Consider the following 10,083-nt stretch of genomic DNA (forward strand, 5'->3'; position numbering starts at 1 on the left):
CTCCCACCGAAAACCTGTCCGCCTCGCGGGCTGGGGGAACCTCGTCTCAAAAAGACGCCCCAGACGTCGTGTGCGCCTTGCTAAAGTACATTCGGTCGGGACAGACGGAACACACCTGGACTTAGTGTGACCCTGCCCCGCCCAGCCTTTCATTGGGTAGTTTCTGGATGCGGAGACAGGTAGTGGGATCGTCTCTCCAAAGACTCATTCTTAGGACCTTCTGACGTAGAAGCGTCTTCTTCACCTCGGTTCACTTTTACCGGCCGGTGGGGCATGTACGGCGGGAATACAATAGGATTGGCCCACTGGTATGGAGTCCATGGAGCCAGGTATTCGAAAGACATTGATTTCAATGCAGCATAGAATGGTAGGTGTTACAGGGAAGCTGGAGGAAAGAGGACATGACAAGATACCTGAGGAGAAAAGTTTGAACAGATGTAGGCAATCCACAGATATAGGGCTAACAAGAACTCTTTAGGGCAGGAAAGATAGGATCCATCCCACTGTTCTTCGCTCTGTATCTCTTCCCTTTTTTGAAATCTTCCTCCAGATTCTCCTAATAGCTCTTCTCTCTCCTTCAAGCACAGTTAAGAAGGTAGGCTCTGGAGTCAGATTACTGAAATTCAAACCCCAAATTCCTCGCTTTGCCTGTCTTATCAGCTGTGTGAACTTGGGCAACCAAATTTCTCTATGCCTCAGTTTCCTGAATGGTAAAAAAATTTTTAAACCTAACTCATGCGGTTGTTGTGAGATTTAAGTGAAATAATCCATGTAAACCACTTACAGGCCTGAAAGTGGTTTCAATCACCCCAAATCAAAGTGTTAGCACTCTGCCAGCGTCTCCGGAATTCCGTTGATCCAGCAAAAGGAATTCTACACTTGCCAACAGAAACGATGGGCTTATTAGGCCTTCCTCCTGGAACTTAAGCCTTGCCCCAGTCAGGGAACAACCACCTGACAGCCACAAAGACTGAGTCAGGAAGTTCCCCAGGGTATGGAGTCATCCTCATGCGGAGCAGGGGTTGGAAAGGGCATCAAAGGGGAAAAGAGAGGACCCAGTTCAGGCAGGTCACACTCAGCCTCGGCCCCACACAGGCAGCACTACCAGCCTGCGCCAGAGAATTTAGATAATTTTGAGGAAGACGTTCCAATACATGGAGGGAGAAGGGAGATAGAGGGTTTGAGGCGCGCCTGGGGAAGTAATAATAGCTCAAAATTGTTCAAATTTAATGAAAACCACGAACTACTATTTTTAAAAGGCATTTAAATTGGAATGGAAGAATTAAAACTATTTGCAAATGACAACCTTGTATGATTAGAAAGTCCTAAGGAATCCACGAAAAAGCTACGGGAGTTGGTTGCAGGCAGGATACAAGGTCAGTGTAACAAAAATCAATCTTTTTGTACATACTGAAAAGAATAACTGGAAGTTGAAATTGAAAATAAAACCATATAATGTTCGTCAGCTTCCTAAAACATGAAATGTATAGAGGTAAATTTAACAAAACGTGTAAGACCTATGCACTGAAAACTAAAAGTCACTGCTGAGAAAAATGAAAGACAAATAGCGATGCCATGTTCATGAATTGGAAGATTTGGTACTGTTAAAATTGTCAGTTCTCCCTAAATCCCAGCACAATATATATATTTTTAATTTGACAAGATAACTCTAAAATGTATACAGAAATGCATAAGAAGAACAAAGTTGGAGCACAGATTTACCTGTTTTCAAGCCTTGCTATAAAACTACAGTTTTACAGGATGGTGCGATAGGCATAAAGATACACATATAGATCAAGGAAACAGAATAGAGTTCAGACCCCAACTGATTTTCAACAAAGATGCCAAGATATGTCTTCTCAACAGATGGTGCTGAAACAGCTGGATATCCACAGGGCAAGAAAATAACCTTGATCTTTACCTTATACCATAGACAAGTATTAATTTGATATGGGTCATAAACCTTAACATAAAAGCTAAAACTGTAATACTTCTAGAAGAAAACAGTAGAATCTTTGTGACCTTGGGAAAGGCAGATTTTTTAGATACAATGACCTAAAAAAGTGTTAATTATAAAAGTAAAGACATACTTGTTATTCCAAAACACAATTTAAAAAGTGAAAATATTCACAGTACAAGTATCTAACCAGGAACTTATATCCAGAATACCATATATAAAGGACCCTTACAACTCAGTAATACAACAACATAATTTTTAAAAATGAGTATAAGATGTGAATAGACACCGTACAAAGAAGGTATAGAAATAACAATAGCACACGCAAAGATGCTCAGTCTTATTAGTCATGAGGGAAATGCAAATTAAACCCACAGTGAGATATCACTACATCTAATATCTTTAAATGTTGGCCAGAATGTAAAGCAGTTAGCATTCTCATACATGGTTAAAGAGAATATCACTTTGGAAAACAATTGGCAATTTATTAAAATGGTCAACATACACTTACCAAATAACCTAGCAATTTCATTTCTAGGTATTTACTCAAGAAGAAAAAGACAAATTCACACAAAGACTTGGACACAAATATTCATAGCAGTTTTATTCACAGTAAACTCCAAACTCCACATATTCATCAATATGTGAATGCATAAACAAATTGTAGTATATTCATACAATGGAATATTACTCAGCAATGAAAAGGAACAAACTACTGTACATACAACATGAATGAATCCCCTAAACTTTATGCTGAGTAAAAGGAGATAAACATAAAAAATTACATAGTGTATGATTACATTTACATGAAACTCTAGGAAAGGAAAATCTATATAACAAAAAAACAGAAAAGTCGTTGCCTGGGTCTAAGAATGTGTGTGTGGAGAGCATAGTCTGAGAATAGACATAGGAATCCTATTGGAGGAATGTTAATGTTCTATTCATTGATTGTGGTGTTACACAGGTATATATATATACATTTGTCAAAACTCATACTAAACGCAAAATGGATGCATGTCTTTGTTTATAAATTATTACTTAGAGTTGATTTTAAAGCGTCAGGAATGATAAATATTTTAAAGTGTAAAATTTACAATATTATTGATAAGTTTAGCATAAAACCCGACGACTGTGGCCAAATGGGTTTGTATGTTGCAGTTAATAGTTTCTCTTCCAATTATTTCTTTAAAACAATGAATATGACATGAAATGTAACTCATTTTCACAATGGCTATGTTTTTTACAAAGTTGAATATAAGACTTTGAAAAAGACTTTTAAATCTAAGAATAAATAGCATGTTAACAGACTTGTAGAACTGCCACTTTAAAAAGTAAATAATTTACTATGTACTATATACAAATAGGTGATACCAAAATGAATGAAAAAAGGGGGCTTGTCTTCATGAAGCTAACAGTACTTACAGCTGATAAGAAAATCATACAAATAAATGTATTCCAAAATATTTTAGTAACATACTATTTCTCATATGCCAAGCACTTCAGCCAATTTAATCTACACAACAATCTTCACAGGTTTGTACTAATACTCAACATTTTACAAACGGGGTAATTGATGTCTGGAGAGGTTAAGAAACTTGCCCAAGGTCATAAACTAATAAGTAGTGATTTTGAAGTTTTACCTGACTCCAAAATTCACATTCCATTATCAAATGCAGAGTAAAATATGTTGAGAAACTGAATGGCAAAGTGCCATGGAAGTTAAAGAGCTAAAAGAAAGTGTAACTTGTTTGGGGACTCAGAAAAGGCTTCACGTGAGAAGTCGCTTGAATACTTGAAGAATGAATATAATTCCAACAGACAGATTGCAAGAGGTTATTGAAAGCTAAAGGCTCACCATGGACATGGGAGCAGGAAAAGCAAACAAGCTGGAGGAAGAAAATCCCCCAGCTTGTGAGGAGGAAAATCATAGGAAAGAAATATCTTTTCAACAGTTAATTTGGCAGTAGTGTTTTGAATAGATTGGCAGGAGGCGACACAGGAAATGAGATTAGTAGTAGTTTAGGAGAGAAGTAATAAAGGCCAGAACTAGGTTGGTGATCAGTTTCAGCATGAAGAAGGTAATGAACAAAGAGATATCTTGTGAAACAACAGAGTTAAAAAAAGGCTTTTGTTTATTTGCTGACGTGAAGATGCCATAAGATAGGAAGAGATTGTTTGTGCAAAATAGGCTATTTTATGAAGAAAGATCCCTCTGATTGTGGGAGAGTAGAGATTAAAAAGAAAGGTTGGTGGAATCGGATTTCAAAGAGAAAAGATGCTTCTTTTTGGATAGGAATAAAGAAAATGGAGATAGAGATATTTTGAGGTAGAGAAAACAAAGTTCATATAGCTAGCCTAATTGAAAGCAAGAAGGTTTGGAATAGCATTTTACATATAACCTTGTTTGACTTCTTGAAAAATCTTTTAACAATCTACGGATTAGTCTTTCTAGTTAGAATAAAAACTGATTACTTAGCTTGCCTTCAGAGCTCTCTACTATAACTCGAGCCTAGAGGAGCCAATAAAACATTATTTCTTAATAAGTACCTATCACCAAAGTACTATGATCTAAGGTCAATTCATTGTCCAAAAACTAATCCAACTCTCTATTCTTTTCATCATCTTTTCATCATACCCAAAGTGTTATTTTCTCTTCCTTCTTGTTTATATAAATCTGATTCACTCTTCAAGGCTGCATTCAGTACCAATTCTTTCAAGTGCCTTTCCCTGGCCACTTCAACTTATACTGGATGCTTATTTTTCCCCAGCTAAAACAGTACTGATAATGTGTCTTTCATTTTTAGCAGTTAATTTATAGATTGTATTCTACTTTTATTTAGTCTTGAGTATTTTTTGTCTGTGGGGAAGAATTGCATATCAGAGATCATGAGCTATGTTATTAAAAAATCCTTCTCAACGGTTAGTCAATGTTTTGCAATTTCAAGAGCTTTATTGAGGTATGGTGGACATTCAGTGAACTGCATGTATTTTAAGTTTACAATTTAATAAGTTTTGACATATATATCATCTCTGAAACCTTCACACAATCAAAATAGTGAACATGTCCATCATCCCCCAAAGTTTCCCTGTGTTCCTTTATAATCCTTCCCTCTTACCCCATCCCATCCCCCATGCCCTAAGCAACCACTGATCAGCTTTACATCATTACAGATTAGTTCATATTTTCAATAATTGTATATAAAATTGTACATTATGCATTCTTTTCTGTCTGGCTTATTTCACTCAGGATAATTATTTGAGATCTAGCTTCATGGGCATGGGACCTGTATGATCCCTCTGGATACTGTGCTTAAAAGGGCCTGGCACTTGGTTTAATGCTCTATTGTCACTATTTTGAAATTTTAATAATTTATGAGCAAAGGGACCCATATTTTCACTTTGCACAGTGTCCCACGAATTATGTAGCTGGTCCTGAATCAGAGATTCATCCGTGTTATGGTGTTTATCAGTAATTCACTCTCCTTTATTGCTGAGCAGTATTCCATTGTATAGATATACCAAAAATGTTATTCATTCATGTTTAGACGTTTGGGTTTTCTTCCAGTTATAAATAAAGCATCTCCGAAAATGTGTTGACAAATGTTTTTATGAAGATATGCTTTCATTCTTCTTAGGTAAATACTTAGGAGCGGAATTATTGGGTCACATGGTAGGCGTATGTCTAATATTGTAAGGAACTGCCAATGTTTTCCAAATTGGTTGTGTCATTTTACATCTCTACTAGCTCTTTATGAGAGTTTCAGTTGTTCCCATCCTGGCCAGTCTTTGAAATTTTTACATGCTCTACTAGGTGTATGGTGCTATCTCATTGTGGTTTTAATTTCCATTTTCCTAAGGACTAATGATGCTGAGCTTCTGTTCATGTGCTTACTTACCAATTGTATTTTTTCTTTGTTTCAGAGACTGTTCAAATCTCTTGTCCATTTTCTTAGTGGTACAATTGTGTTATTATTAAGTTTTGAGAGTACTTTATTCTGGGTACCAGTCCTATATCAGATATATGATGAGCTAATATTTTCTCCTAGTTTGTGGTTTGTTTTTCATTCTTTTAACGATGTTTTTCAAAGAGTAGAAGGTCTTAATGTTGATGAAATTCTATTTACCAATTTTTTTCTTTCATGGATTGGGTTTTCTGTATCATATCCAAGAATCTTTGCTTAACCTAAGGTTACCCAATACTTTGTCTAGTTTTTAGGTGGAAGATTAATAGTTTAAAGTTCTACATTTAGGCCTGTGATCCATTTTGATTTAATTTTTGTTTCTGGTGTGAGATATAGGTTAAAGTTCATATTTTTGCATATAGATATCCAAGTGTTCCAGCATCATTTGTTGAAGAGCTATCCTTTCTCCACTGAATTGCTTTTGTACCTTTGTCAAAAATCAGTGTCCATATAGGTATAGATTTATTTCTAAAATGTCTATTCTGTTCCATTTATCTATTTGTAGGTTTATACCAGTACCATACTATCTTGATTATCACAGCCTTATGATAAATCTTGAAATCAGTTAGGGTTAGTGACTTGCGTAGTGATGTTAATGGTCTGTAATGCATATTTTTAGCATATGGTGATAAAACTTGATGAGGCTTGGTGTAGTGATTTCAATAGGATAAGAGTAATGAGCTCATTAACAGGAAGTGATGTCATTAAGAGAAAAAAAAATTAATTTTAACCAGTTTTTCTATTTGTAGGTATCACAGTAAGAATACAAGAGAAGAAAGGTGGTAGATTCAGGAAGTTACTTGTGAAAAGCATCAGAAGTAATGAAAGTACAATTACAGGCAAATACAAAGAAAGAATAAGAACTGAAACATGAAGAGTGATAAACCTCTAAACATGGAGGTATTAATCTAGAAATTGATAAATTGAGCACAGTGGTTTGGAAGGAATATTGGAATTAATTTCTTATTGATGTGAAAACAGAGGCAGAGTGATGTCGTTATCTAGAGCTTATCCAGAATCTCCTCTTAAACAGAATCAATCATACAAATTTGGTTCTAGGCTAACAGTTGAAAGTCAAATCTTTGTAAGTAAATCCTTCTGATGTAGAGATGTATTATTATAAATAAGGACTTTGTTCCCGAAGAACCATTTCAAACCTTACAAAAATGATGATGAAAATGAAACAAAATATACACATACATAATTACAAACACTAATTATGTTAGAGTAAACACAACATAAGAAGTAATATTTTAAATGCTCCTCTTGGGAATATTTTCTCTATAGACACAGATATGGTACAGAAAACTTGAGAATGAAGATGGCTTTTTTCTTCATGTGAATTTTCCTACAGTAAGTACATATATTTTTCATTGTGCCCAGAAACTTTGAACCACCTTCAAAATTGGTGTCATCTATTTTGAAAATCTGTGGCTTATTTTAATATGCACAAAAGCCTCTGAAAAGTCTTTGAATGGTAAATGCTAGGGGGGAGCAGATTCTTTGGTGAGGTCTTCATTTTCAAAAAGATCCTTCACCATACACCAGCTGCAAACTGTGTCAGTGGAATTACCATAAACACCGACCAGATGGTGAGTGTTGCTAATCCAGTTACCTAGTCTTTGGCAGTTATTAGGTTAAAGAAAATATATGATCATTATAATAGGAAAGGGGCAAAAGTAGAAGTCATGAATTGAGCTATAATAAATCAAGGGAATTTACATTTATTATAAAACTATCATTTGTTGTCAAAAGGCTTTTTTTATAAACCCTGGCATTATATAGATTGGTCCAACTTGTTCAAAAAAAAAGATGTTAAACACGTTAGTCAGAAGAAGCAGCTGTTCCAGAATTATCTCTTAAGAGAGGCTTGGGTAGTGGGATAATCTGCTTGTTGTAGAATGGGCTGAAGCTGTGGTTTTCAAACATTTTTACCTTCACTCATATTTTTAAGTGGTCGTTTAAGATTTTTCATCAAAACTATAAATTGTTGCAAATATAATTTCTGGTGAAATTTTTAACAGCTTTATTGAGGTATAATTGATAAATATGTACATAATAATCTGTACATATTTAAATTGTACAATTTGATAAGTATTGACATATATATGTATAGCTAGATATATCCATGAAACTATCACTACTATCAGAATAATGAAGATAGCCTATAGACTGCCCCTACCCCCAATTTTTTCATACCCCTTGATAATCCCAGAAGAACCCATTTGGACAGAAGTTCAATTTGTTGAAGGTTTTTAACAAGAAATTACATTTCTTTAATAGAAATAGAGCTATTTAGGTCAACTATTTCTTTTGTGAGCTTTAATAGTTTGTGCCTTTGAAGGAATTTGCCATTTGCATTAAGTTATGCAAATGATAGGTACAAAGTAATGATAATATTCCCGTATTATCTTTTAAATATCTGTAGCATCTGTAGTGATATCATTTCTCTCATTCTTGAAATTGGTTATTTGTATCTTGTTTTTTTCTCATCAGTCTATGGTTTTATCAATTTTATTTATCTCCTCAAAAAATAGCTTTTAGTTTTATTTTCCATATTGTTTTTGCTGTTTTCTTTTTCATCACTTTCCTCTCTGATGTTTATTATTTCTTATCTTCAGCTTACTATGGATTTCATTTGCTATTTTTACTAGGTTCTTAAAATGAAAGCTGAGATAATGGATGTGAGAACTTTCTTCTTTTCTGGTATATATGCTATATCATATTATAAATATCCCTCTGAATACTGCTTTAACTGCATCCAAAAAATTTTGATTTTTTTCTGTTTTTGTCATCCCATGCAAATACCTTCTAATTTCCATTTTTATTTTTCCTTTAATCAATGGGTTATTTAGAAGTATGTTATTTGTTTCAAAATATTTGGAGACTTTTCAATATCCTGCATTTATTTTTAATATAATTTCAGTGTAGTCAGAGAATATACTTTGTGTGACTTGAATCCTTTCAAATTTATTGAGATTTGTTTTATGACTTAGAATATTATCTATCTTCTTAAATATGTCACGTGCACTTAAAAAAGAACATATATCCAACTTTCATTGGATGTAGTGTTCTATCCATTTCAATTAAGTCAAGTTGGTTGATAGTATTGTTCAAGTCTTCTACAGCCTTACTGATTTTCTGTATACTTGTTCTGTCACCATTGAGACAGGGGAGCTGAAATAATCATGGAGTTGTTGATTTGTCCTTAAAGTTTTATCCATTTTTATTCCATTTTCTTTAAAGTTCTGTTATTCTATGCAAAACCATATAGGTTGTCATGTTCTCTAGATTATTTGACCTCCTTTTCATTAGAAAGTGGCATTCTGTACCTCTGGTAATATTCTTTGATCCGAAGAATATCGAAGCCTACTTTGATATTAACATAGCTATTCCAGATTTATTTTAATTATTGATGGCATGATAGATCTTTATATATCATGATATAGTCTTATATTTAAAGTAGGTTTCTTGTAGATAGCCTGGTAATTTTGATTTAATGTCAGTCACTGTATATCTTGTCAGGTATTTTTGTGTTCCAGCATGTCTCCAGTACTCTGCCCTACAAACCCTAACATCCTTGGCCCCTCTAGCCTCCCAGCTCTGTTTCCTCATTTCAAGGAGACTTGGCACTCTATGTCATGGCCTGGAAAATCTATCCAGGCAATCATAAGGCTCACTTTAACTGCATCCCATCTTTAAGGGATCGTTGTCTTTCATTGCCTGATTTCCAGTATCATGAGAACTGTTTATATATCTTGTCCACTTTTTCAGCTGTTTAAGGCAGGAGGATAAATCCAGTCTCCGTTACTCCACCTTGAACAAAGGCAAAGTCCAAAGCCTATTTAAAAAAATTTTTTTCTTGACTTTAGCACTAAGACCGCCATTATACTATTGAATAGGGTAAAAACGGGCATTCTTGTGTTGCTGTTTATCATAAAGAGAAACACCATTTTCTTTCACCATTGGATATGATGTTAGCTCTAAGTTTTTTGAAGATGTCCTTTGTCGGGTTGAGAAATGTTTATTCTTAGTTCGATAAGAGTTTTTATCACAAAGGCTTTTGAATTTTGTTAAGTATTTTCTTGCACTTATTGAGATTGTGATAGGGTTTTTCCCTTACATTCTGTTAATTTGCTAAACTGTGTTGATTGATTTCAAACG

This window comes from Pteropus alecto, unplaced genomic scaffold, assembly GCF_000325575.1.
Source record: "Pteropus alecto unplaced genomic scaffold, ASM32557v1 scaffold11, whole genome shotgun sequence".
Lineage (NCBI taxonomy): Eukaryota > Metazoa > Chordata > Mammalia > Chiroptera > Pteropodidae > Pteropus > Pteropus alecto.